Genomic DNA, 5594 nt, shown 5'->3' on the forward strand with positions numbered 1-5594 from the left:
AGTTCTGGGTATTGAGCCCCATTGATTATGGGAACTCATGAAATTCATCCTTTCTGGTTTTCAAAGCCAAATTCTAGGAGATTCATCTTCTGTGTGCAGATTCCCCATGCCTGGAGTGCTGAGAATGAGGGTCTTGTTCTCTCCCCTTTCTGAGCCCATGTTGTCCCTCCCTCAGACAGTCCTGCAAGTCCATTTAGCTCCCAACCATATCTCTGCTCTTGCTATCCTCCTTGATGTGGCCTCTTTTCTACATTTGGCTGTGGAGAGTCAGTTCTGCCAGTCTTTGGATTATTCTCTGGTTATTTACACTGATGTGGGTGTTATCTAGTTGTATCCATAGGATGAGGTGAGCTTATGATCCTCCTACTCCTCCACTTTCCTGAGAAGCCTACAACTATAAATTTAACTCAGCACTGCTTTGTATTTGTTAATTTCCCTGTGATTTCTTCTTTGACCCACTATTTCGTTAAGAGTGTCGTTTAAGCATAGGAACTGGTGGACATGGTGGTGGCCTTGGGTATTGTGCCTGATGTGCTGGTGGTCTCTGAAATACATTTTGGTGGTCATACTTGTGTGCACTGGCTGATTGTTGTGCAGCTGGCAGCATGTCTGTGAGTGAGATCTTCGTGGAGCTGCAGGGCTTTTTGGCTGCCAAGCAGGACATCTAAGAGGAAATCTGAAAAGTTGTACAAAGTTTATAACAAACAGCTTGAGTGATTTTAACTCTACTGCAGGGGGTCCAGCAGGGTCCTGGTTTTCAGGATATTCCAAAGAGGTGTTTGAAAGCTTGAGAACACTTTGGTACAGTAAAAACACATGTAATGTCTTCAGAGACCAAGTTCTCTGCTGAACAGTATTACGGATTTCATGAGCACTGGGGGTTTGTGCTGCAGCTTTTGGTCTTCTTGGTAACATTTGTTGTGTATTTGGAATCAGAAACACTAGTGACTCCAGAAGTGGTTACTGAAGTTCTTGGCATTGAGCCATATTGGGAGAAAGGATTTCATCTGGATGTAGAAGATCATCTTTCAGGAGTTCTAATTCTTGCCAGTGAATTTTCAAGGCTCTCTGTCAACAGTGTGACTGTTGGAGGCTACTCCCAGATCCTCCACATCTACACTTTCATCAATGAACTGAATTCTAGCTTCTGCCTTCCCAACCTGAAAAACGACTCCCTGAGGAATTGCTGTGATGGCTTCAAGTATGATCTGAAAAAAGTAGAGGAGGTGGTCTATGATCTCACCATCCAGGGCTTCAGTAAGGAGAGAGCAGTGGCTTATGCAGAGAAAATAGGTGGCCATCTATGCGCCTGGCCCTGCTGACTTCAGTGGTTGCCAGTGAGTGTGAGCACAGTGTCTCTCAAGGTAGTTAGGATTGTCCTGTTGCTAAATACCATGCTTTATTTTCTTAACCAGTGTGTGGTGTAATTATCAAAATTGAAACAATTTTGGGGGGGTAAAAATATAACCTTCACAAGGACAGATTTTCTTTATTGTTTTAGTGAATTTGCTCTGTAATTCAGTGTATTTCAGTTTTGTCAAAAAGTGTAAATGTCAGTCTCTTTGTGAAGTCCTTTTCTTGCTTACCCTGATGCTGTTGATATACTGACTGGGACGTTTCTTGTCTTCTGGTTTTTTTTTTTTTTTGTTTTGTTTTTTGTTTTTAAAGAGTGTTGTGTTGTCTAATTTCCATTTATTGGTGAATTTTAAAGTTTTCTTTGTTTTCTTTTTTCTAGGTTTGTGATGAGAAGAGTTGTTTTTTTTTTTATAATTTCAGTCTTTTATTGTTTTAAATTTTTTTTTAACGTTTATTTATTTTTGAGACAGAGACAGAGCATGAATGGGGGAGGGTCAGAGAGAGGGAGACACAGAATCGGAAACAGGCTCCAGGCTCTGAGCTGTCAGTACAGAGCCTGATGCGGGGCTCGAACTCACGGACCACGAAATCATGACCTGAGATGAAGTCGGCCACTTAACCTACTGAGCTACCCAGGCGCCCCCCCATTCTTTTAAAATTTATTAAGATTTGTTTTGTGTTCTAACACATAATCTGCTCTGGACAATGACCCACATGCACTTGAGAAAAATATATACTCTGCTGTTATTTGGTGGTGTGTTCTTTATACATCTGTTAAGTTTAATTAGTTTGCAGGTTGTTCAAATAATCTTTTCCTTATTAATCTTTTGACTGGTTGTTCTATTCATTACTGATTATGTGTATTGACGTCTCCAACTGTAATTGTAGAATTATCTATTTCCCCTTTCAATTCTGTCAATTTTTTCATAAATTTTGGAGGTCTGGTGTTCAGTGCATGTATATTAGTGATTGTTATTTATTTCAGTGAATAAATTCTTTAATCAATAAAATATCACCTTTATTTGTCTCTTGTGACAGTTTCTGATGTAAAGTCTATTTTATCTGATAATAGTATAGGCATCCAAGCTGTCTTTTGGTTACTATTGGTATAGGACATCTTTTTCTATCCCTTCACTTTTGTTGAAATAGATCCAAAGTATGTCATTTGTAAGCAGCATATTCCTGGATCATTTTAAAATTCATTCTGCTAACCACTACCCACTTGAGAGTTTAATCTATTTACACTGAAAGTAATTACTGATAAACAAGGGCTTACCTGTGATATTTTGTTATTTCCTTCTGTAGTCTTACAGCTTTTTTGCTCCTCATATCTTCCATTATGTCCTTCATTTGTGTTTACTTGATTTTTGTAGTGATACACTTTGAACCCATTTTCATTTCATTTTGTGTATATTTTATAGATATTTTTATTGTGGTTACCATAGATGTTATATATAATATGTTGAAGTTGGAGCAATCTAATTTTAATTGATGCCAACTTAACTTCAATCGCATACAAAAATTCTACTCCCAAATAGCTCCATTCCTCTTCTTTATGTTACTGATATCAGAAATTACATCTTTATACATTATGTGTATAATAACATAGACTTATAATTATTTTTTATGTATATGTCTCTTAAAATCAGTAGAAAAAAGTTAAAAACCAAAATTACAATAACATTGGTGTATGTACTTGCCCACATGTTTACTTTAACTAAAGATCTTTATTTCTTCATGTGGCTTCCAATTACTGTCTGGCATTCTTTCATTTCAACCTGAAGGACTTCCTTTAGTATTTCTAAAAGGGCATGTGTAGTAGTAATGACTGCCCTCAGCTTTTGTTTATCTGGGTCTTAATTTCTGCCTTGTTTTTCAGTAAATGTCTTGCTGGATTTGGAATTTCAGGCTGGACATTTTTTTTTTCTTTTAGCACCCTAAATATACAATCCTATTGTCTTCTGGTTTCCAAGGTTTCTTATTAGAAATTACCTGATAATTTCCTTGAAGATCCCTTATAAGTAATTGTAGTGTAAGTGCCTGACATTAGCTTTTTTGATTATAGTGTAAAAGGCTGATATTAAGCTTTGATTGTTGAAGACATCCATTTCCCATCTTGAATAAACATACTGCCGCCAGTATGACAGAACTACTGGCTAAACAACTAAATAAGGAGTCAAGCCTCCTCCACCCATTGAGTTCCCCTTTCAGAAAGCCTTGTTTTTTCAAAGCTCCCTGACAGTTGTTTCTGAGGTGCAGCTTATAATCATATAAGAGTTGCCAGGGCTGGTCCCACTACAACATTGGCTCCAGCTGGGAAGTGTCACAAGCAGCATGGGCCCAAGGGATTCCTAGCTGCTGTCATTATTGATAGGCTGAGACTATCAATGAAGCAGTAATGAATTGTTTCTTTCTTGCTGCTCTGAAGATTCTTTTTGTCTTTGTCTTTTGGTAATTTGATTATACTGTGTCCCAAGTTGAGTTTCTTTGAGTTTATCCAACTTGGAGTTTGTTCACCTTGTTGTAGATATGTATCTTTCAGCAAATTTGAGGAAATTTCAGCCATTATTTCTTAAAATAATCTTTCTATTTCTCTTTCTTCTCCTGGGATCACCATATTATGTGTGATTTTTTTGTTGTTGTTGTTGAAAATTATTTGACTATTATAACATGGTAACTCTGGAATTCAGATTCTCCCCATTCTTTAGGGTTTGGTGTTTAGTTTTTTGATTGTCAAAGACTGTCATACTCCATTTTTTGAGACTTTTCATCTATTTTTGCAAAAACTGCTTTTTGCTCTGTGTGGTAACTGAAGTCTCTATTCCTTTAGCTCATGTTTAGCTAATGTTTTAACAAAGATTTCCTTGAATACCAAGAACTCCCCTTGGGCTTTGCAAATTGACCTTATGTTAGAGTAGTCCTTTAGCACTTAGCTAAGTTTGTCCTGAGCCTAGGAATCAACCCAAGGTGAAAGCTTCAAGTCTTCTTAGGTCTTTCTGGGCATGCATGTGGCTTTCTAAATTCCTTTGTATACATGGCTGCTTCCGAATGTTCTAATTTCTTAAACAGTCTCACCTCAGCTTCTCCAGACCTCAAATGGCCTATTATATATTTTCACTTGTAATCTCTCGCCCCAGACATCTGTGAATCTTATAGGTATTAAGAGCAGCTCCCACCATGTATCTGCCCAGCTTCCAAGTTATATGTAACAGACATGTGCCTTGTATCTCCCAGTTTAAAACAGGTACACACAACTTTCAAGAAAGGTCTGCTTTGTTCCCAGCTCAAGGAAGGGAACTGGAAACTGAACTGCTGCTGCTTCAACACCAAAATCACTGTCATGACTGCAAGGGGAAGGAATGAGTACAAGTGTCACAAAACTTTCCTATTAGTTTGGAGATATTTTTTCTTGATCAGATGTTTGCCTGATTGCTATAAACCTTTGACTTTTTCCACAGCTATGACAAAGTTGGTTCAGACAGGTTCCCACCCCCCCCCCCAGTAGTTCTATGGGAGAAACAAGAGCTTGGAGCCTCCTACTCCACAGTTGTGCTTACATATCTGAATAGATTTTTCATTTCATTTCATTTCATTTAAAGATTTTTAAATGATCAGATTTTAGTTTTGTTTACATTATTTTCAATTTCTAATTTTACTGAACTGTGATATTTGTATTTTGTGGAGTTTATTGAAAGTTTTTTTTGGTTCTAATATACTTTTATATTTTCTGAATGTACTGTCAACATTGGTTAATTATTTTTAGAGCACACAGTTTAAAAGATGCATCTAGATATTTATTAGGTTCACTTTTTAAATATTCTATGTATATATTTTAGAGCAGAGTTTCTCAAATTTGTCACTATTAACATTTTGGACCAGATGATTCTTGGTTGTGTGCATGTATGATGGAGGTAGTTGTGGTTGTCCTGTGCTTTATAAGATATTTAGCAGCATCCCTAGTTTCTACATGAAATAGTAGTAGTATCATCTCTCAGTTGTGACAACCAAAAATATCTCCAGAGATTGCTAAATGTCCTGTGGTGGGCAAAATCACCTTCTGTTGAGCACCATTGTTCTAGAGTATGGATTAGCAAAAAGTTTTTCTGTAAAAGGCCAGACAATAAATATTTCAGACTTTGTAGGCCATGTGATCCCTGTCATTAGACAACTATGCCTTTGTAGTATAAAGGCAGTAGCTGACAATACATAAAAGAACTGAAATGGCTGAGTTCCAAAAT

The 5594-nt window shown here is 37.1% G+C and overlaps 1 pseudogene; it reads left to right on the forward strand.

Moving 5' to 3' along the window:
* Window positions 1-605: 605 nt before the first annotated feature.
* LOC122204777 lies at window positions 606-1132 on the forward strand (annotated as a pseudogene).
* Window positions 1133-5594: the final 4462 nt, after the last annotated feature.

Source organism: Panthera leo, chromosome D4 (genome assembly GCF_018350215.1).
Source record: "Panthera leo isolate Ple1 chromosome D4, P.leo_Ple1_pat1.1, whole genome shotgun sequence".
Lineage (NCBI taxonomy): Eukaryota > Metazoa > Chordata > Mammalia > Carnivora > Felidae > Panthera > Panthera leo.